At 37.2% G+C, this 24,705-nt stretch overlaps 1 protein-coding gene across 10 annotated transcripts in view; it reads left to right on the forward strand.

Moving 5' to 3' along the window:
* SLC25A26 (solute carrier family 25 member 26) overlaps positions 1-24,705 on the forward strand; it is a 162,468-nt gene that overhangs the window by 44,816 nt on the left and 92,947 nt on the right.

Consider the following 24,705-nt stretch of genomic DNA (forward strand, 5'->3'; position numbering starts at 1 on the left):
TGAGAATCTAAGGCATGATGATTGGAGGTGGAACATCTTAGGTGGAACAGTTTCATCCTGAAACCACCCACCCCACCCCACTGGTCCATGGAAAAATTGTCTTCCACAAAACCTGTTCCTGGTGCCAAAAAGGTTGGGGACCGCTGGTCTAAGAGGTGGGTGTCTCAAAAGTCCGTATCAGGCAGTGAGCCCTTGGCTTCTTGATAAGAAAATGTGATGAGCTGGGAAGTTCAGTCTGGACTGGAGTCCTGGCACTGCAGGTGATTCAGAGAGCAGTGTACCCCAGGGGAAGCCACTTCACCTCTCTTTGCCTTCTAACTCTAAATTTCTGTGATTCAGCACATGGGAAATTTTCTTTTGTTCTGTTTGGTTGAAAGAGCAAAAGTTTACGATCAGTAAGTAGTTTCAGTATATTACTGCAAGAGCATGATATAGGCCAGGCATGGTGACTCAAGCCTGTAATCCCAGCATTTTGGTAGGTGGAGGTGGGTGGATTGTTTGAGCCCAGGAGTTTAAGACCAGCCTGGGCAACACTGTGAGACCCTGTCTCTGTAACAAATACGAAAACTAGCTGGGCGTGGTGGTGCCTGTAATCCCAGCTACTTGGGAGGCCGAGGTGGGAGGACTGCTTGAGCCTGGGATGTTGAGGCTGCAGTGAGCCGTAATTGTGCCACTGCACTCCAGCCTGGGTGACAGACAGACCCTGTCTCCAAAAAGAAGAAAAAGAAAAAAAAGAAGTGTGTTATAATCTTTGCTTCACATGGAAGAGACTATCTTGAAGTTCAAAAGTTCGTTTTCAGATAGATGAGATATAAGAGAAGTCTGGTTTGGGACACAATTTTCTGTTAGAGAAAATATAAGTGAGAACCTGCATACGTCTGCTCTGTGTCTGCGTTTTCTATTTGGAGGTTCTGGGATACTGAAACATAATAGTTAAATATTGCCGTATTTGACCGAATACTGAAATTCGTTGAAATCCCTCATGTTATTCTCAGGTAGTTTTTTGTTTTTAATTAGAGAGTGCAGTCTTCTTTATGACATACCAACACTGTTACATGTGACTTAAAGCTTTGGTTTTCACAGGTTCACAATCTACTTGGTGTAGATCTTTGAAGAACTTATTTTTAAGGCAAACTTAATGTTTCAAAATTAGTTAATTCTGTGGCGATGACTTGTGCCTTTGAGAAATAGCACCCATACTGTATATACACTCTGTACTTAGTTTCTTTCTAAACGTGTTACTTACTCAGATTTCACCTGGGTGCAGGAAAGAGCGAGGCAATAAGCCTTTTTTATTTTTCTGAGAGATACTGAATAAATGAATATATTTACATGCTGGAGAATACTGGTTTTGCATACAAACAGATAAACACATGATTGCAGCTGTGTTCTGTTCTTTAAAAAATTTGTTTTGACATATGTCATGCTAGTAATTAATTTCTAGCCTGCAATCCTTGAAAGTAGTGTGACCTTACTGAGATGACTTTGTTTACTCAAAATGGCAGCGTTTTGTTGGAAATTTAATTGAGGTCTTCTGCATTATGCGTATTTATAAAAGATCCTTCAGACTTGATTTTAGTTGAGGTGTTGCTTTTGTACAGATTCTCTGATAGAATGAGAGAAGAATTATTGCCGAATGAAACATAGCTGCTTCTCAAAATGAGAAAAATAAGAAGTGATAACATCTGCTTTAAGCAGAATTTTTTTGCATTAGGTTCTTACTTTATTCTGGCACCAATATAAAATCTTTTTGCCAAGAGCGTGTTTGTTGTTTCAATAAGAAAATACATAAAAACCTTAGTGAGAATCACCTGGAAACGTATATGTTTATTCTGTATGCAATTTTTTCCTTAAACTAGTTTTATCTCCCTAGCAGTTGCCCATTAGAATGAGATTGAAGTTTGAGTCCATGCATTATAAGATAGATTCTGTGTTCTTTAGATTGTGTGAATGTTGTCACACTTTTTCTTCCCCCTGCATTTGATGTTTGTGGGGATTGCATGCTTATCCCTTACATTCTCTGAAATTATTTTAGTTACTGTGAATTTTAGATGGAGTCTAAGCAAGGTCAGCAGATTACACTGTTTACCTCATCCTTTCAGTGTTCATTTTTCTCATGATCTTTGCCAAATTAAATGTGCTCAAGCATGCTGGTGCAGTGTTATTACTGCAGTAAGATGAAGGTGGGGAGCAAAATCATAGCTGCTTTCATAACCAGCACGATTTCAGATGGAGTTGGCCTGAAAATTTTATGGAGAGCAGCCTCATACTCTTGGACGTAAATTAGAAGGACTTTTTATAGAGGAAGAAAGCAGAGTAAAGCAAATTGTTTCAAAAGAAGTGGGAATCAGTTAAACTTAGCAAATGTTTTTTGTCCACAAATTTCACTCAGCAGTCCTTTTTGGAGTGCCTACTGGGTCTTGGGGCACTACAAGGAGCACTTCTGCCTGAAGGATTCACTTTCTGGCAGGGAAACAAAGAGGGAAGTAGACACTTTACAGTGCAGTGTCATAAGCACTGTAATGATAAGTATATACAAGATGCAGCTGGGGTTACAGAAGGAGCAATGCTTGAGTGGTGCTCAATTAGCATAAAATGACTTAATTGTTGAAGGAGTGGCAGTTAGAAGTAGTTAAGGATATAGGCAGAACAGCAAGAGCAGAACCACAAGGGTGTGAAAGTACATGTGTGTGGCTTGCTTGTTGAAGCAGAATTGGGGTTTTCATAACCATAGAGAGTGCAAGCCAAGTGAGGGCCTTCAAGAGAGCACAAAGTGGGGTATTTGCCTGGGGGAGAAGTTGAACCTCTTGCTCTCAGCTGTTTGCCAGGGATTGGAGTGGAGAATTTGGGAAACGCCCTTAAAAGAGCCCAGCATGTGTCCCCTGGAGTCTGGAGGATAAATTGCTGGTGTCTGACTCCTGTCTGCAGAAACCTGAAGGTTAGAAGCTGGTTGGAGCTGTCCCAATGGCAAGATGTAGCCATTTTAATAACAAGTAACTCCTGGCTTCTTTTTGGTAGATGCTCCTGAAGAGTTTTGAGATAGGTGAGGGTTATTCTCCCCACCCTAGTTTTGCTGCAGGCAGTCAGGCACGCCAAACAAGTAATTCAATCTGTTCAGTAAGTTCATTGAAGCCCCCAGTCTTTAGGTGCAAAAATCATCACTCTTACTAGTTTACTCAAAAGTGGATATAGCAGCTTTTCAGACTTGTTTTCCCTTAATATCCATGCTAAGCAGCAGGGATTCCCCTAAATCCAGTGGCTGGAAACGGGAACCTTCAGGAATCAAGCTTCAAGGACTGTCCTCCAAAGTCTCCTTCCCGGTTCTGCTGTCTGCCTGCTCAGTGCCTTCCCCCAAACACTCATGTTATATAAGTCTCCTTAGTGTTTTTCCAGAGCCACTCTATCCTAGATCTTCTGTATTTTTTTTTTGCTGCTTTCTAACCTACTTTATTTTGGAGATGATTTATATCACTTCACAAAGAGCACTGTCTTTTATAATGATTGCATAGTAGTCCATTGTGTAAACAAACCATAGTTTATTTAACATTTCCCTATTGGTGGACATTACAGACATGCTGCGGTGAGTGATACTGTTCCTGTGTCACGTTATACATGGTTGAATGTTTGCAGGTTACATACCAAAAGTAGAATTACTTCGTGAAAGGTATGGGCATTTGTAATTTTGGTAGATAATGCCAAATTGCCCTTTAGGGAAGTACCAATTGACACTTGCCAACAACGTAGGAGCTTTCTGTTTTCCCCTGCCTCATCTATGGACTAGCAGTCTTAAAGATAAAAAAAAAGATGTCATTGTAGTTCTAATTTTAATTACAAGTAAGAGTGGACATAGTAACATATATCTGAGAACAGTCTTATTTACTTTCCTGTGAACTGATGATTTGAAACTTCCCCATATTCTTGTGAGAATTAAATGAGGGGATCCAGGGTAAGTGCTTTCTATAGTGCCTGTCACATAGTATGTGCTCAGGAAATGTTAACTAGGAGGATTAGTACTCTGGTAACTGAAAGAGCATTAACAGTGAAGGACACCTGATATGGTTTGGCTCTGTGTCCCCACCTAAATCTCATCTTGAATTGTAATCCCCACGTGGCAGGGGAGGGACCTGATGGAAGGTGGTTGGATGGGCGGTTTCCCTCATACTCTTCTGATGATAGTGAGAGAGTTCTCACAAGAGCTGATGGTTTTAAAAGTGTTTGGCAGTTCCCCCTTCGTACTGTTTCTCTCCTGCTGCCATGTAAGACGTGCCTTGCTTCCCCTTTGCCTTCTGCCATGATTGTAAGTTGCCTGAGGCTCCTCAGCCATGCAAACTGTGAGGCAAACCTCTTTCCTTTATAAATTACTCAGTCTCAGGTAGTATCTTTATAGCATTGTGAGAATGGACTGATAAAACACCTAAGTGTGGAATGCAGCTCTGTCCCTTACCACCCATCTGCTCCTGACAAGTTTACTAATCTGAGTCCAGGTTTGCCCATTTGTGCTAGGAACTTTGCATAGACTGTTCTCATTGATACCTTTGTACCTTTACAGCAGTTCTAGAAGGCGGCTGTGATAGCAGTATAGCCTGCTAGGAGATTTGGAAATTAAACCTGCCTTTAGGTTGTTAGGTTCTTCAACGGGGATGCAACCTTGATCTGTCTGCTTTCAGACTTGTTGATGACTAACAATTGCTGTGTTTGAATGAGAGGCCAGACAATTGTTACTGCTTGTAAAGCTTTCCTGCTATAATGAAAGCGTTGTATTCAAATGTCTTATTGAGAGGCATCTCTATAATTGTAACAAATTGCAACCTGCAGTTGATTTTATATTCACTGGCTACTTCTGTAGGAAAAACAGCATACTGGTATAATGAAGTAAAGTTACCCTAATTGATGATTGAGCTGATCAAGATTCCTAATGAAAGTGTATTGGGAAAATTCCATGATTGTTATTTTTGACTTATTCTTATGGAGATTGCACCACTTGGATGTTTTCCACTGAAAAATGTTACCAACCAACTATCACCAGAACTTCTGTTGCATCTTTACCGTCCTTAAGGCTCTATGTACTATTTCCTGCTTATCATGATTGTAAAAGAGGAAAAAAACCAGTCCTATCTCATAAGGGAGAGTTTTCCCCCTCCTTGTATCAGTGCTGTGTATCTGTCTCTGTGTATGTTTGTGTGAAATTGTTTTCTTTGATTTACCTCGTTCTCTTTCAGTTTGTCCTTAGAATTGGGTTGTGGCTTATCTTTCCAGATAGCATATTAGTCCTCTTGAAAACAGCCACTGGGTGTTTACCTCCTTGTAGGGTGCACAGACTCTAGGATAAAACTTCTACACAGTGAGCACTCAGTGAATACTTGTTGTTCTTCACTGCTTTAAGTTTGACTTACTTTTGTTCAGAAGCTGCCTGACATCATGATCATTTCAGAAAGGTGAGGGAGCTCTAAGAGGGCTTGGAGTTATGTAGAGTAGTGAATCAGGCTTTTGATATGCTACATTACTATGATCTTTGCATGAGACGGGTGATGAAATACCAAAGGGTATACACTTTTCTAAGATTCCAGTCTTCTTAAACCTTGAAAAAGTAGTTTTTATAAGTCTGATTTTATTGGAAAAGCAGTAAGTGCTATAATTATTCATTTATTTTCTTCATCTTAGCACTTCTACTAAAAAGGAAAAAAAGTGTTTCAAAATCTTTCCAAACTTCTAATGTGAAATTGTTTTTCAGTTAAAATCCAATGCAAACATATTGAACCTTATGTTAATCCTACATAATTCATTTTATTAACTATGACCAAATACAACATCTGTTAAAATTCCATAATGCTAGCTTCATGGGAAAAGAAAAAAGTCCCTGTTTGCTCTTGGAATTTGTCCATTGTTTTATTATTCAGGCTTTCAGTAAATGTGTAATGAGACATTCTTTTTGATGGAAATATTAAACAAATGAAAATGAAATTTCCTCTTTTATCATAGAGGTTTATAAAATGAGTCACTTAATTGCATTTACATTATTGTAACTTTACTGGAGAGATGTTCTGTGAAGAATGAGTGCAGGTTCATTTGATTCATTCTTTAATTCAAGAACCTAAAATCATTACTCCTCAAACCTGGGCTTTAGCCTCTAGTGTTTCATCATCTCTTAAATAAGCAAACATTTTTAGGAAGAACAATTGAGTAAAATTATCTTAATGTGGAAGTATTAGTCTAGCCATTCAGTGCATAGTTTCTCATGTTTTGTTTACGTGAAACCAGCTGCTATTTACTTTTTTCCTTCCTTGGACAAATTTCATTTATGCTGTGAAGTGACTTGAAAATGCTGCATATTTCCATTGTTGCATGTTGGCCATGTTGTCCTAAAGGGGCACCAGTTCCTGTGTATATGGTGTGTGGAATGTAAATGCAATAATATGATGCTTCACTGTAAACACATTGGAAGCTATTGGATACAGGTGGAAATTATCTCTTAATTCTTTATTTAAACGTTGTGATCATAAACCATAGTGTTGAGAAGTAGCTCTTTGTTGTTGTTCCTTTGTGGTTTTCATCCCATGTGAAATATCCTCTTTCTTCATCTTCGTAAGTCCATTTGGATTGCATTTAGGCTGCAAATAACAGAAAATTTGACTGCAGTCGTTTCACCAAAGAAGTTTTCTGTTTTTTCCTTTTCTAACAAATCTGAAGATGATTATTCTAAGGCTGGTGTACTGATTAGATGAGGGCAAGGAGAATCCAGCTTTTTCATTTTGCCTGGCTAACTTTAATGCTCTGGCTAATTGACTTATGGTCACAAAATGTCTGCACTACTTTCAGGCATCATAGTTCCATTCCAGACATGAAGAAGGGGAAGGGCATGAGGCAGTACTAACTTTATCTGTCCTTTTGTTTATCTCGAAAACAAAAACTTTCCTGGGGCAGACGGTATATCAGGGCCTTTCTGAGTTGCGTGGGGATTGGGAAGTTGAGTATGAGCTTTTCAGTGTAGTAGATGAAGTGAGGCAAAGGGTGGACTGGGGGCAGTGTGACTACCGTTACTGAGTCACCCCACAGGATCTGCCATATTCTGTCCCTTCAAACCCTTCTAGCTAAAGTTTCATCTCTTCAGAGAGAAGACCATTTCATACGTCTGTAGCTTCAGCCCCACATGTGGGCATCCATGAGTACTTGTTTTTGGTCATTCTCCTTTGTAAATGGAAATGTCTGTTCATTTTTTTTTTCTGCTGCCTTTGTTCTTTTGGGCACCAGTATAGAAACTCATCTTTAAAAATCATTTGGTGATCTCACTGAAATTATTTTGAAGACATGAATTTACTTCTGAGTTATTTGCTTTTATATATAGTTTTGATTTTAAAGTTAAAATCTCAGAATCCCTCTTATATTGATATATTCATATGTAAACAATGTGTGTCAAAAATGTGTGTCATTTTAAATGGAAATAAATGTTTACATTTACCAAGTACTTAGAATGTTCCAGTCACTGTGCTAAGTTCTTTACATACATTATTTCACATAATCCTCACAGTAGCCCAAAACACGATCCCTACTTGACAGACACTAAAGCTTGGTAAGTTTGTGGTTGGCCCAGGGTCTCCTACCGGTAAGGAAGAGATCAGAGGACTCCAGAATCCATGAACTTAACCTTTATGGTGAGCTGTGTATTTTACATTTTATTAACAGATACATTTTTCTGGGGAGGAAAAAACATTTAAAATGAATAATCATATTTATATCTGTAGTCTTTAAGCCTTTAGATAGGTGTTAGTGCCAGGAGTTTGGGGAAACTGGAAGTGTACATGATATTAAAAATAAATTAATTAGAGGAAATAAGCAAGTGTAAGGAATCTGTGTTGATGGAAGTGTTCGTGAAGAACTGTGGCTTATAAGTGCATATTATCACGTTTGCATGATTTTCCCTTATCTAGATGTTAGTTCACGTGCCTCTTCTCTGAGGGACCTCCTGTGATCACTCCAGCTAAAATAGATCATTCACCTGTTACCCGATCACTCACCTGTTACCTTTTCATGCACCGATGTTTGAAATTACCTTCATTTCTTGTTCAGAAATTAATTACTGCTGTCTTCCCTCCACTAGAATGTATGCATCAGGAGGGCAGATGCCTCCCACTTTGTTTCCTACTCTTAATCCAACACGTAGAAGAGTGTCTGGCACATAGCACACTCAGAAAATATTTAACAAACCGATGACTTAATCATACTTGCTTCTCAAAAGCAGACCAGTTTTAAGTACTTAGATATTTAAGACCTGCAGATACATTTAGCAAGAATTGTGGAGTTCTCACTTAATTCCTATACAAGCTAATGGTTTTCTACCAGGTAAACTCTCTGTACTTCCATTGAGATTTTCTTTTCTTATCGTATTTACTGCTGTCCACAGATAGCTCTTATTTTAATTTTGTCATTTCTAGTTATAGTTACTCCTGTAACTGTTTCATATATTCAAAACAGGTTTTGAAATGATACGTGAAAATAATAAAACAACTTATGAAGAAGATCCTTCATCAGGTGTGTGCAAATTGTCTCTGGTGAATACCGTGTGGGTCAGCAATTACCTTTGATGTTCTCATTACTGTATACTGTCTTATTGTCTGAATAAACACCATCTTATATGGAGTATTAAGAAACTATATATGTAAGAAAACTAAATTTCTTATATATGTAAGAAAACTAAATTAAAACTAAATTTGAAAAATCAAATCTAGCTTTTTAGATTGTGTAATTCAAAAATAGTGATTGGAATCATTCAAAGGAAATTAAAATGTTTATCTGTGGGTTCGACTGCTTGGCTGCAGATTACTTTGGGATCACATAATGAAAATAGTTACAATTTGAATACTAATTATGATCATTTACTTTACATATATTTTCCTAATCCTTAAACTGTAAGACATTAGCCTATTTGTACAGATCATAAATGGAGGCTTAGAAAAATTAAGTAATACAACTAGGAGGTGGCAGGACTGGAATTGGAGGTCAAGTCTGCATAATTCCAAAGCCTGTGATTCTCGTTACACTTTGCCTCCTGTTTGTGTCTTACAGATAAATTCACTGATAGAATTTTTCAATAAATCCTAAGAAAATAACGTGATGGGAGATCTGCAAGACGTGAACCAAATCTTGACTTGAGTGAGAAGTGGAGCACAATTTCTCAGTGTTAGAGGATTCTAAAGCATAGAAATGGAACCGTTTATATGGGCAGAACACAATGAGAGGCTTCTAAATTAGCCATTAATATTGATTTCCTTATCCTTTTTCATCTGGCCTTTATGAAGGGTGCTTAAAAATGTTTTGACTGATTGTAGTCTTCTGTCCTTTTTTGTTCCCTGAGCTGCATGATATGTTCTGAGAAACAGTAGAGTAGGTGGAAAAACGTTGATAATCTTTGGACTTGAAGTGGTTTTGGTACATAGCCAAGTAACTAGCAGATAATTTATTGACTAGTGGAGAAGCAGAAATTTTTGTGAGAAGAGGATTTTTTTTCCCCTTTTTGAATATACTCTGCTTTTTGTTACTGAACTTCTCAGTGCAACTCACGTTACAGAAGATCACACTAGAGGGCGCACAATGCCTGTGTTTTAAATGTTGGTGGCAAAAACCTCAGCATGAACTTGGGAGTTGCTTCGTGGCACTGTTTGGGGGGGAAAAAAAAAGATTCAAATTAGAAAATGAAAATTTAAGCATAATAGTGTTTTCTGATCAAGATACCTGAATGGGTAAATTTGTGTTATCTTTCGATACATATGTGCATGGAGTTGTATTTATTTGGGTTCTAATTTTTTAAAACTTTTACCATGGAAAAATTTAAAGACACACAAAAAAGATTAGTAAAATGAATACCTGTAGTCTCATCAATTACCAGCTCTTGAGCCATGTTGTTCCATCTGTACCAAAGCCTACTTCCCACACGTCTGCATGATGTTGAAGCAAATACCAGACATTGTGATTTCATCCAGAAATATGTCACTATGCATCTCTAAAAGATAACTGTAAATATAATGTATAAAAATGAATGTCATAACAGAAAGACAAATACTGTATTATATGTGTAAACTAAGAAAGTCAAATTCATAGAAGCAGAGAGTAGAACCATGGTTCCCTGGGGTTAGGGAGTGGGTAAATGGGGAGATGTCGGTCAAAGGGTACAAATTATCAGTTATAGGATCAACAAGTATTTAAGGTACAGTGTGAAAAGTGATGGATGTGTTAATTAATTGGATTGTGGTAATCATTACACAATGTGTATCAAATCATCATATTGCTCACTTTAATATATATAATCTTTGTCAGTTATTTTAAAAAATGAGTATCATAGTTTAGAAGTATTTCCCCAAAGCTATTTATCACTTACAAAGGGGAAAATAGTAATTTTACATTTGGAAAGACTGGCAGTCGCTATTTTATCCAAGTGATAAAGATTAACATCACCAGTAATAAGATTATATTAACATCATACATCCCTAATATAATGCACCAAGGACACAATGTAACTCCTTTGGTCTTCTTGCCAAAGATGCATAATCTCAATGTGTTCATGAGAAAACATCAAACAAACCCAAATTGAGAGACATTTTACAGAATTGTCAAAGTCATGATAAAGAAAGATGAAAGAACTGTCACAAATAAGAGGAGACTAAGGAGACAAAACAAGTAAGTGCGGTGTAGAATCCTAGATTTGATCCTGGAGCAGAAAAGATTTTGGGAAAAACTGGTAACATTCAAAATCTGTAATTTAGCTGTTAGCATTGCAGCAAAATTGGTAGCTGGTTTTGGTAAGGGTGCTCTGGTTAAGTTATTAACATTAGAGAAGTCAGTGTATATGTGAACTCTACTATTTACGCAACTTTTATGAAAGTTTGTTTTAAAAAACCAAAAAACTAAAATGCCAGATTTGGACATTGTATGAAATACATAATTTTAAAGTCATCTTCTAAAATAATAAGTTAAATTTAAAATTTAATTTCTTTTATTGTTAACTTGTATCAAAATAATATATGCAATTAGTAACAACCCAAATAATGTAGAAAGATTTAGGTTGAAAAACAAGTCTCCTGCCCATCCCTCTCCATTCTGGTTCCACTCTCTAGAGGTAGCCCCCTTTTTTTTTTTTTTTAAATTAATTTTAACTTTTATTTTTAGTTCCTATTTCATCAGTACTTTCAGATAATATATTTAAATGTCTGTTTTAAATTTTGTCAATAAATAAAGTCTGTTGAGTCTTTGGGATGGAAGATGTGATTAAGCTCACATTATTTTCCTCCTCAACCCTGTTTCATTCTAGCATTCCAGTTATAAATTTCATTCCTCTGGTCATTTTAGAAACTTTAAGTCATATATTTGTTTATTCCTTATCCTACAAACTTTCAACATCTTACAATTTTCTCTTGACATGATGAGGCTGTTGCTTTCTTTTTGCCACCTTGTCCTCCTTAACCTGCAAATTTCACTTTCTGGAAAGACTTCTCTCAGCTATACTTTCATTATACATTGTCGAGAGGGTTGACAATTTCATCCTGTCTTTTACCCTCAGTCACTTCTTTCATACTTTTTCTGTATTGATTCCAAAAGTAGAGTACTGGTGAACTAGTGTTTGTATTATTGAGAAGACTTCATGAATGATCAGACCACGTAGTGTGCTAAGGCTGTATTTTTGTGTGTGTGTGGGACTTACCCCCTGAGAGATGGTATCAGCATCAGAGTCAAATAGACCTTCTTTTCTTGCACTCTATCAGTTGCTACAATTTAATTTACAACATTTGGGACTTGAGCTTATCTTTTTTTCTTGGAGTTTCTAATTGCCTTTTCTATGTGAAAAAGGCATTATTTGCATTATTTTTAAATATAACAACTTTGAAAACATACTGTCTTTTGTCCTGAGTCCCCTTTTCCCCTGGGAATCTTGGAATCCTTCATTCTCCTTTTCTAATCCTGTGTTATAATTCACTGTGTCTGGGCTTCTATTCATGGCCTTCTTGGGTCAGATTTGCTGTTTCCTGAAGGCTGCAGAGCATAGTGGTTCAGACTAGGGCTTTGTGGTCAGGCAGCCTAGGTTTTGCCGACAGCTCTGCCTCTGTTAAGCTTACACCTGGTGCTATAGTGTCCTCATCGAATGAAAATGCTTTAAGATATGATAAATATAAGAATATAGTTCATTTGTTTGAAGGCTTTTATTTGATCCTGATTTTTTGGGGGGAGGTCAAGTAATTATCTTTCTCTAGTGTCTATTATTTTACAAATCTCTCATTAAAGACAGCCGATGATAACCATTCTAATGATTCTTTGGCCTCAAATGTGTTTCATTGATTTTTTTTTTCAATAGTAGGAAGGAATTATGTTAATGTTATGATTCTTAGAAAAGCATTTTGATCTTATTAGTTTAGTGTGTATCCTAATTATGTTTTGGAAATAAGTGGTTAAATTGATCTGTGGTAGTCTTACAAATGGATTACCAAGTTTCTGATAAAGCTTGCCTATGTCTTGATCCACGTATTTTAAGTCTTTCCTATTATCAGTGAATTTTTCCATACTTCTGTTTTAGAGAATGGAATGATGACTAAGTTAAAAATCACTTCGGGACAAAATTTATTATCTTTCATAGGGTAAATGACAAACATGTCATTTGCCTGGTAGAAGATACCAATAGTATCTGTGTTCACAGTCATCTATGTTGTGTTTCATGTTGACTAACAAAGATCTTGTGATAATTAGACTCTCGGCTGGTTTATCTTTTGGTTCACACAATTGTTTGCCAAGGTTGTCTCATCCTTATAGACATTTAATATGAGTTTGAAAAAGTAGTGAGAACAATCTTAATCTCAATCTTAACCTTAATCTCAATCATTAAGTTTTGATGGAGTGAAAACACCAAAGGTTTGGTATACAGTTGCCTCTTGGTAACTGGTAAGTTCTTACCACATTATTTTTCTGTATTTGAAGGAGAAAGTACGTTGAATTTATCCAGCATCTGCCATATGCCAGACTAGGTACTTTTCATATATAGTTTTTTCATTTAATCCTCACAATAATTCTCAATCATTATTGCCAACTGAATAGTTGGAAAGTACGTACCTCTTTAATACCTTGTCCTGATTCCCACTCAATCTCTAATGTTCATCTACCTTGTAAACCATTTTATATGCTAACAGACGTTTCTCTGTTTAATATCAGTGAGAAAACTGACCCTTGGTGGTGTAACTTGATCTATGTAAAGCAAGAAACACTGTTAGTGGAAGGCAGAGTTGGGCTCTGAATTCTTTGAACTCTTAAAGCTCTTCTCGTAACAATGTATGTATTTCCTTTCTACTGTTTGAGGTATGAGTGAGGAAGTTTGAAAGTAGTAACACCACATTTTTCTTTTTTCCTGCCTCTCCACCTTTTTATTTTGAAAAATTACAATTTACAGAAATGGTAAAACGTGTATTTTTTTCCCCAAGATTCACCAATTAACATTTTGCTTTGTCTGCTCTGCCCCTTTTTTTTATCTTTTTTTTTTCTGAAATATTTTAAGTAAGTAGCAGACAATCTGATACTTATTCAGTATTTCAGCATGTCTCCTAAGAATGGATTCATAACTTCTCATAACTACAATGCCATTATCACACCCAAGAAATTTAATATTAACTAACTAATATTATCTAATATGTGGTCAATTTCCCTGTTGTCCCAGTGATAAAAGCCTTATAACTTCTTTCTCTCCTCAGGATGCTGTAAAGGATCATACCTTGCATTTGGTTGTCAGGGTCCCCAACCTTTTTTATTTCCTCCATGTCGTTGACTTTTGTGGAGTCCAAGATATTTGTCCTGTAAACGGTCCCATAATCTGGATTATCTGAGTTCCCTATTATTAGACTCAGGGTAATTGTTTTGTTTTTGTTTTTGTTTTTGTTTTTACATGGATAAGTATTTTTGCGTGTTTCTCATTGAATTGTACCAGGAGGCACAAAAAGTCTTATACTTGGTGAGTTTAATTGTTTGATTATGTTGTTTTCTAGTTTTTTATACACTAAAGGTTCAATTATCCTTTGATGTTAAGCAGCAATCTATGGGGTAATATTTTGAGGACACATGATTATCCTTTTCCCCAATAATCTTTCACCTAATGGTTTTAACATCTGTGGATACTTCTTGTCTTAAGCATTTATTACATTGGTGATTGCAAAGTAATGATTTTCCTAATACTATCATTTTTCTATGAATTTGTTAGCTGGCATTCTTCTGTAGGGAAGAGTTTCCTCCCTTGCCCTCCAGATCCTTTTAAAAAAATCCCCATGGACTCATGGATTTTAAAACATAGCCTAATTGAGATACAATTCATGTACCAGACAGTTTACTCATTTAAAGTGACAGTTCAAGGGATTTTAGTGTATTCATAAGTATGTGCAATCACTACCATAGTCATGGATTCTTTTCTGTTTGGGAATCATAGTCTATTACCATTATTATTATTATTCTTTTGATCCTTAAATTGTCCCAAATTTGGCCAGTGGGAGCCTCTTCAGCCTACTTCTGTGTTCATGTGACATTTCCCCATTAGTCTTTTTTTGAGATAGAGTCTCATTCTGTTGCCCAGGCTGCAGTACAGTGGCTTGATCTTGGCTCACTGCAACCTCTGCCTCCCAGGTTCAAGTGATTTTCCTGCCTCAGCTTCCTGAGTATCTGGGATTACAGGTGCGCACCACCACACCCAACAAATTTTGCATTTTTAATAGAGATGGAGTTTCACCAAGTTGGCCACGCTGGTCTCAAACTCCTGACCTCAAGTGATCTGCCCACCTTGGCCTCCCAAAGTGCTGGAATTACAGGCATGAGCCACCGTGCCCAGCCCCCATTAGTCTTTGAGAACCTCCTTGCTGGTGTAGCAAGGTATCTTAGTCTTACCTTGTACTCTCCCTGCCCCAGTCCTGTAGTCAGCCCTTCCCCAAGGGGGCCTTGATTCCTTTTGGTGGGGAATGGTGTTTAGAAGCTATAGGAGTATCATTGCATCTAGGCTCTTTTATTGGACAGAAAAAAATGAAATTATGTCATCTTTCCCATTTCATATATTTACATCAGGCAAGAACACAGAATTATGATTTATTTAAAAAATTATACTGTAAAGGTCTTTCCCGTGTACAGTGCTGTGAATTCAGTGTATGTATAGATTTGTATAACCATCATCACAATCAAGATACAAAACATTTCCATCATCCCAAACTCCATTGTGCTACTCTTTGTAGTCATACTCCTTTCCCTGCTTCTTACTGCTGGCAACTTTACTGATCTGTTCTCCATCACTATAGTTTTTTATTTTTGAGAATGTCATTTAAATGGCATTACAGAATATACAGCCTTTTCAGGTTGCCTTCTGTCACTCAGCATAATGCCTTTGAGATTCATCCCGATCATTGCATGTATCAATAGTTTCTTTTTATTGCAGGGTGGTATTCCATTGTTAGGACGTATAGTGGAATACAAAAATTATGGTTTATCCTTTGATCTGTTGAAGGACATATGAGTTCTTTTGGGGTCATTATGAAGAGGATTGCTATTAATAGTCATGTACAAGTTTTTGTGTGAACATCATTTTCATTTTTCCAGGGTAGAAACTCAGGAATGGATTTGCTGGGCTGTATGTTGAGTGTATATTTAGCTTTATTAGAAACCGTGAACTCTTTTCTTTTTTTCTTGAGACAGGGTCTCACTGTGTTACCCAGGCTGAGCGCAGTGGTGCAGTCTTGACTCACTGCAACCTCTATCTCCCGGGCTCAAGTGATCCTCCTACCTCAGCATCCTGAGAAGCTGGGACTACAGGCATGTACCACCACACCTGGCTAATTTTTGTATTTTTTTGTAGAGATGGGTTTTCACCATGTTGTCCAGGCTGTTCTCAAACTCCTGGGCTTAAGCAGTCTGCGTACCTTGGCATCCCAAAGTGCTGGTGTTATAGGTATGAGCCACTGCGCCTGGCCCAAACTCTTTTCTACAGTGACTGTACAATTTTACATTCCCACCAGCAGTATATGGTTAGCACTTCATACTGTCAGGATTTTTATTTTAGTCATTTTAGTAGGTGTGTAACGATACCCCATAATGGTTTTATTTATTTATTATTGTTTTAACCTTAGTTGACTCTTTAATCACAGAAGTTAAATAGTCCAGAATATAAATTTATTTGCAAAAAAGAACCACACATATTTATGGGAGAGAAACTTTCTATAAGATTGAAAGTTTAGAATATTGAGACCTCTATGTCTTGAACATGGTATCTCCATTTACTTTAATCTCCATTTTCTTTAATGTTTTGAAAATACTTTATAAATTTGTTGACTGTTATTGAGTATTTTTTGATTTATTCCAGGTAATATTTTCTGATGCCACTGAAATGTTATCTGTGTCTTCACTTTTTTATGCTAAAATATTTTAAAGTAAATTGATATTACACACTTAAATATTTCAGTATAGGCTGGGCATGATGGCTCATGCCTGTTATCCCAGCACTTTGGGAGGCGGAGGTGAGAGGATCACTTGAGCCCAGGAGTTTGAGACTAGCCTGGGCAACATAGTGAAACCATGTTTCTACAAAAAAAAAAAAAAAAAAAAAAAAAAATTGCTGCCTGTGGTGGTGCACACCCATAGTCCCAGCTACTTGAGAGGCTGAGGTGGGAGAATCTCTTGAGCCCAGGAAGTAGAGTCTGCAGTGAGCTTAGATTATGCCACCATACTCCAGTATGGGCAACAGAGCAATGTTAGAAAAACTGCTGAGTGCTGGAACTCTAATCTGCTATCAGAAAGGGAATAAAAGTCCTGAAAACATAGTTTCATATGATAAAGTAAAACTGAAGATCCATAAAAGCTGATTTTCTCCGCCACTCGCAGGTATATATATACCTAACAGAAATGCACATGTGTACCAAGAGACACATGCAACAGTGTTCATATCAGTATTGTTTATAATAGGAAAAATTTGAGATAAATATTAATATAAGAAAAATAAACTATGATATGGAAGTGCATGGAATAATACACAGCAGTGTGAAAAGAACAAACTGCAGCTCTTGCAACAACATGGATTAGTCTCAACAAACTTCATAACAAAAAAGAGATGCAAAGTAATATATAGTGTAAGTGTCCATACAGAACTCAGAAGCAGGGCTTGCCACATTTTCAAATGGTGCAGCAAATATATATCCATCTATTGAGATACCAAGAAAACATGGTTAAAAGTTAATTGAGAATTTGGGTGAAGAATATGCAAAAATTCATTGAACTATTTTGTTACCATTTTGTAGGTTGGAGATTTTTCAACATAAAAAGATAGGAAAGGGTTAAAAATCAGATAAAGCTAATTTATGTAGTTTTGGAGTATAAACACGGGTAGTAAAATGGTAAGAAAATACTACAATTAAGAACAGTACCAACTCTGGGAAGAAGGATGAACTTTTGCTGAGGAAGAGCCTAGCAAGGGTCTTCTGGTGCTGGTCATTTCTCTACCTGGGTAAATGTGTGAACTTTCCTTTATAATTATCTATTAAACTATCCATATGACTTCTATGCATTTTTGATATACATATTTCACAGGAGAAAAAAGGTAAAAACAATGTAATGAGGTATATGAAAATGCTTTCAAAGAAAGATTGCTATACACTTGTTAAACATTATTTTTTTTTTTAAACCTGCATTTGCTTTGTAACAAGTGAAGTGAGTAAGGGGATTTTTGCTATGTGAGTCGTTTACTTGACATAAATTTATCAAAGGCACTTACTGAGGACCAATTTTTGAGGCTACCAATATAATGTCATCTTACTTTTACTAAGGTAGTTCTTACACAGCCATCAATTCTGAATCTTGTTTAGTTTGGTAATACTAGGTAATAGATTCTTTTAAATAATCCCCATGAACTGCAGTATGATACCCTCATACTCATTTTGGCAGATATTCTAACATATGCAACTTAAAAAATTGTTATAAGAAAAACTTGAGCCCAGGAGTTGGAGCCCTGAGTAACAGCGAGACCCTGTCTCAAAAAAACATATCCAAAAACACAATGGATGAAAATCTTATACTTGCTGAAATATCATACATGATTTATATTGTTCATGTATAAATTTTGCCTCTTTTCAATAGCTTTTTTCAAATTTTCTCATGATTTCACAGTATTTTTTGTGAAAATTGGAAGTCAGAAGTTGGTCAGAATTTCACATTCTCAAATTGACTTGTAATATGTTGATATTAATTCACTCTACTTTGTCATCTAAATCAATATCAAAATCTAAATCATCACTTTAACTTTTTCTGCAGCTTCTTCGGTGGTTAGAACTTAGATTATTTTCAGTAATTTTTGTTTTTTTTCTGGTTCTTTATTAAACAGAATAATAGTGACTTCTTCATTTCTACATTTTGTGCAGACTTCACATTCATAGGCACATAGTCTACACATTATGTGATAAGAATCCTCCACTGACATTTATAAACATTTAACACATTTTTTTAGGTTTTGATAATGGTTTGTGTTTATTATAGTTTATTAATGCATGTCATTCAGGAACTTCTTTACAGAGCTGGCATATCCCATCATGAAATTTTCCGTTTATTTTCTTGGTCTGAACACTCTTACCAAACTTGGTGTTTTTTTTTGTTTTGTTTTGTTTTTTGTTTTTGAGACAGGGTCTTGCTTGCTCTTTCACCCAGGCTGGAGTGTAGTGGCATGATCTCAGCTCACTGCAAACTCCTCTTCATGGGTTCAAAACTTGGGGGTTTTTTTGTGCTTTTTTTTTTTTTTTTTTTTGAGACAGAGTTTTACTCTTTCACCCAGGCTGGAGTACAGTGGTGCAATCTTGGCTCACTGCAACCTCCGCTTCCCAGGTTCAAGTGATTCTCCAGCCTCAGCCTCCTGAGTAGCTGGGATTACAGGTGCCCACCAGCACTCCCGGCTAATTTTTGTATTTTTAGTAAAGAAAGGGTTTCACCCTGTTAGCCAGGCTGGGCTCCAACTCCTGACCTCAAGTGGTCTGCCTGCCTTGGCCTCCCAAAGTGCCAGGATTACAGGCGTGAACCACCATGCCTGGCCCAAAACTTGTTATTTTTGAAGCCAGGTGTATTCTGGTGTTTCTGAGGCCTGGAACGAACCACATTGCCCTTCTGGGAGCTAACCACAGGAACAACCACCCTGCCCTTAGTAGAGGGGAAGTAATGCAGGGAAGACCAACAAACTACTCCCAGGAGTTGATGCTATGTCTCATAATGGTTTTACTTTTCAGTTCCCTAATGGCTAATGATGTTGAACATGTTTTCATATGCTTATTTGCCATCCTTGCATCTTTTTTTCGTGAAGTATCTGTTCAGTCTTTTGTTCATTTTTAATTGTATGGTTTCTTTTGGAGTTTCAAAAGTTCTTTATATATTTGGGATGTTCGTCCTTTACTCTTATGTGATTTGCAGTATTTTCTAATCTGTAACTCGTAATTTCTGTAAAACAGTATTACTTGCAAAGTTAAAAGTTTTAAATTTTGGTAAAGTTCAATTCATTTTTTCTTTTATGAATCGTACTTTGGATGTCATCTCTAGGAACTCTGCCTAACTCTCAGTCATTAAGATTTTCTCTCATATTTTCTTCTAAAAGTTTTATAGCTTTATGTTTTATATTTACATCTATGATCCATTTTGAGTTGATTTTTATTTAAGGGGTGAGGTTTAGCTCAAGTTTTGTTTTTTGCATATGTAGATGTACAGTTGTTCTAACAGCATTTGTTGAAGAGTTTTTTTTTTTTTTTCCTCACTGAAATGCTTTTGTATCTTTTCAAAAAATCATTTGGCCAGATTAGTATGAGTCTGTATCTGGAAGAAATATATATATTGAGGAACCTGTGTATATAGGTTCCAAGTAATGTCTTTGTTTTTCTTTATTTAGGTGTTTGTTTTCATATTTTTGAACATCGCAGTCTTGAAAGATGATGTTTTGATTTTCTGAGACCTTTCCTTTCGTTTTTTTATTTCATTTTTCTCGAGACAAGGGTGTTGCTCTGCCACCAAGGCTGGGGTGCAGTAGCACAATTTCACTCACTGCAGCCTCCTTTCTGGATTCAAACGCCACCTGAATAGCTGGGATTACAGGCATGCATCACCATGCCTGGCTAATTTTTATATTTTTAATAGAGGCGGGGTCTCACCATGTTGGCCAGTCTGGTCTTGAACCCCTGGCCTCATGTGATCTGCCCAGCTGAGCCTCCTGAAGTGCTGGGATTACAGGCATTAGCCACCGTACCTGGCTTGCTTGTTTTCTTAATTGATATGATGGCTATCTTAAAAAAATTTCAAAGAGGGCTGGGCATGGTGGCTCATGGCCTGTAATCCCAGCACTTTGGGAGGCTGAGCCTGGCGGATCACGAGGTCAGGAGATTGAGACCATCCTGCCTAACACAGAGAAACCCCATCTGTACTAAAAATACAAAAAATTAGCTGGGTGTGGTGGCGGGTGCCTGTAGTCCCAGCTACTCAGGAGGCTGAGGCAGGAGAATGGCATGAACCCAGGAGGCGGGGCTTGCAGTGAGCTAAGATTGTGCCACTGCACTTTAGTCTGGGCAACAGAGCGAGACTCCATCTCAAAAGAAAAAAAAAATCTCAAAGTGTCGTCTTGTCTTTTCTCTCCTAAAACATCTCTTTGTTCCTTTTCTTTTTTTTTTTTAAGTGATAGAAAGGACTGACTTTTTAGTCACTGTTTTTACATTTCAATAATTGGTTATCTTTCACCTTTTTTCTGTCTCTATTTTTCTGAAAATGCCTATTTTCTCTTGCATTACTGTACTCTTAATATGTAGACAGTGGATTAGAAGCTCAGTTCTTCTTCTTTTTTGATTCATAGTATAGTTACTATTAATTCCTTATATAGATCGTGCCGTTTTTAAAATTCTTGCTGTTGCATTATCATGTAGTAAAAATAGTCTCAACATTCACCTACTGGAAGGAGGAAAAGGCGCTGTGTATTTTGTTTTATCGAAGCACGAACCTTCTTTGCTTTGAGTTGTCTTCCTTACAATATCCTATAAAATACAAAATCTGAAGTGAGTCACTAAGATTACTGTTTACTTTGTGCTGAAATAAACCTAGAACCTAAATTATTTACTTCTTATTGTAGCACTGACTTCTTAGAATTGAAACTCTAAAAATCATGGAATTAATGTGAAGTTTTTAATGCAGAGGACAGATTATAGAAATTTTCTTTGTACACTATCACTAAATGTTTACTGTAGTTTTGAGAATAATATTGTTACTGAAGTGGTGACCCAGTAATTTTTAGTTCACCAGAAAACATTTATAGAGTGAGTGTAGGGTACAGAGCTATAGAATTAGCCATGTGTAGATGGGACAGAGGAGAGAGATTCTACCCCTAGACAGCCTCTCCTATTTGTGTGTGGAAATGCATGGATATTTGTAAAGCAGTTCATTAGTAGTTGAACATTCAGTAGTTGGATATTAAAAGTGTTGGAGTGCTGGCAAGATACGAACAGACACTCAAGGAGTGAATCCTTGAATGTCTCTGAATGAGGTGAATTTTGGACAGTCCTTTTAGACAACTTAGAAAAAGGAAGGGTAGAGTAATGGAATTGATATATTGACATTGGAAAGCATTTTTTTTTTTTTAATTACGCTTTAAGTTCTGCGATACATGTGCAGCAGGTTTGTTATATAGGTATACACGTGCCATGGTGGTTCACTGTAACCATCAACCTAAATACAAATACCTAAATACATTAGGTATTTCTCCAATACTATCCCTCCTCTACCTCCCACCCCCAGCCCTCAACAGGCCCCAGTGTGTGATGTTCCCCCTCCCTGTGTCAATGTGTTCTCATTATTCAACTCCCACTTATAAGTGGGAACATGCGCTGTTTGGTTTTCTGTTCCTGTGTTAGTTTGCTGAGATTAATGGGTTCCAACTTCATATCCCTGCAAAGGACATGAACTCATCCATTTTTATGGCTGCATAGTATTCAATGGTGTATATGTGCCACATTTTCTTTATCCAGTCTATCATTGGTGGGCATTTAGGTTGGTTCCAAGTCTTTACTATTGTGAATAGTGCTGCAATAAACACACTTGTGCATGTGTCTTTTTTTTTTTTTTTTTTTTTTTTTTTTTTTGAGACGGAGTCTTGCTCTGTGCCCCAGGCTGGAGTGCAGTGGCGCGATCTCGGCTCACTGCAAGCTCCGCCCCCCGGGGTTCACGCCATTCTCCTGCCTCAGCCTCCCAAGTAGCTGGGACTACAGGCGCCCACCACCACGCCTGGCTAGTTTTTTGTATTTTTTTTTTTTTAGTAGAGACGGGGTTTCACGGTGTTAGCCAGGATGGTCTTGATCTCCTGACCTTGTGATCCGCCCGCCTCGGCCTCCCAAAGTGCTGGGATTACAGGCTTGAGCCACCGCGCCCGGCCGTGCATGTGTCTTTATGGTAGAATGATTTATAATCTATTGGGTATATACCCAGTAACAGGATTGCTGGGTACAATGGTATTTCTGGTTCTAGATCATTGAGGAATCGCCACACTGTCTTCCACAATGGTTGAACTAATTTACACTCCCACTAACAGTGTAAAAGCGTTCCTATTTCTCTACATCCTCTCCAGCATCTGTTGTTTCCTGACTTTTTAATGATCGTCATTCTAACTGGCATGAGATGGTATCTCATTGTGGTTTTGATTTGCATTTCTTTAATGACAAGTGATGATGAGCATTTTTTCATATGTTTGTTGGCCACAAAAATGTCTTCTTTTGAGAAGTGTCTGTTCATATCCTTCACCCAATTTGTGATGGGGTTGTTTTTTTCTTGTAAATTTAAGTTCCTTGTAGCTTCTGGATATTAGCCCTTTGTCAGATGAATAGGTTACAAAAATTTTCTCCCTTTCTGTAGGTTGCCTGTTCACTCTGATGATAGTTTCTTTTGCTGTGTAGAAGGTCTTTAGTTTAATTAGATCCCATTTGTCAATTTTGGTTTTTGTTGCCATTGCTTTTGGTGTTTTAGTCATGACGTCTTTGCCCATGCCTATGTCCTGAATGGTATTTCCTAGGTTTTCTTCTAGGGTTTTTATGGTTTTACGTCTTAACATTTAAGTCTTCCATCTTGAGTTAATTTTTGTATAAGGTGTAAGGAAGGGGTCCAGTTTCAGTTTTCTGCATGTGGCTAGCCAGTTTTCCCAACACCATTTACTAAATAGGGAATCCTTCCCCCGTTGCTTTTTTGAGGTTTGTCAAAGATCAGATGATTGTAGATGTGTGGCATTATTTCTGAGGCCTCTATTCAGTTCCATTGGTCTATATATCTGTTTTGGTATCAGTACCATGCTATTTTGGTTTACTGTGCCTTGTCGTATAGTTTGAAGTCAGGTAACGTGGTGCCTCCAGCTTTGTTCGTTTTGCTTAGGATTGACTAGGCTATGCAGGCTCTTTTTTGATTCCATATGAAATTTAAAGTAGTTTTTTTCTAATTCTGTGAAGAAAGTCAATGGTAGCTTGATGGGAATAGCATTGAATCTATAAATTACTTTGAGCAGTATGGCCATTTTCATGATAATGATTCTTCCTACCCATGAGCATGGAATGTTTTTCCATTTATGTGTGTGCTCTCTTATTTCCTTGAGGAGTGGTTTGTAGTTCTCCTTGAAGAGGTCCTTCGCATCCCTTGTAAGTTGTAGTCCTAGGTATTTTGTTTCCTTTGTAGCAATTGTGAATGGAAGTTCAGTCATGATTTGGCTGTTTATCTGTTACTGGTGTATAGGAATGGTTGTAATTTTTGCACATTGATTTTGTATCCTAAGACTTTGCTGAAGTTGCTTATCAGCTTAAGGAGATTTTGGGCAGAGACGATGGGGTTTTCCAAATGTACAATCATGTCATCTGCAAACAGAGACAATTTGACTTCCTCTCTTCCTATATGAATACCCTTTATTTCTTTCTCTTGCCTGAGTGCCCTGGCCAGAGCTTCCAATACTATGTTGAATAGGAGTGGTGAGAGAGGGCATCTTTGTCTTGTGCCAGTTTTCAAAGGGAATGCTTCCAGTTTTTGCTCATTCAGTATAATATGGGCTTTGGGTTTGTCATAAACAGCTCTTAATATTTTGAGGTACATCCCATCAGTACCTTGTTTATTGAGAGTTTTTAGCATGAAGAGATGTTGAATTTTATTGAAGGCCTTTTCTGCATCATTTGAGATAATCATGTGGTTTTTGTCTTGGTTCTGTTTATGTGATGGATTATATTTATTGATTTGCATATGTTGAACCAGCGTTGTATCCCAAGGATGAAGGTGACTTGATCATGGTGGATAAGCTTTTTGATGTGCTGCTGGATTTGTTTTGCCAGTATATTATTGAGGATTTTCACATTCGTGTTCATCAGGGATAATGTTCTGAAATTTTCTTTTTTTGTTGCGTCTCTGCCAGGCTTTGGTGTCAGGATGATGTTGGCCTAATAAAATGAGTTAGGGAGGAGCCCCTCTTTTTCTGTTTGGAATAGTTTCAGAAGGAATGGTACCAGCTCCTCTTTGTACCTCTGGTAGAATTCGCCTGTGAGTCCGTCTGGTACTGGGCTTTTTTTTTGGTTTGTAGGGTATTAATTACTGCCTCAATTTCAGAACTTGTTATTGGTCTGTTCAGGGATTCGACTTCTTCCTGGTTTAGTTTTGGGAGGGTGTATGTGTCCCGGAATTAATCCATTTCTT

This window comes from Macaca mulatta, chromosome 2 (assembly GCF_049350105.2).
Source record: "Macaca mulatta isolate MMU2019108-1 chromosome 2, T2T-MMU8v2.0, whole genome shotgun sequence".
Taxonomy (NCBI): Eukaryota; Metazoa; Chordata; class Mammalia; order Primates; family Cercopithecidae; genus Macaca; species Macaca mulatta.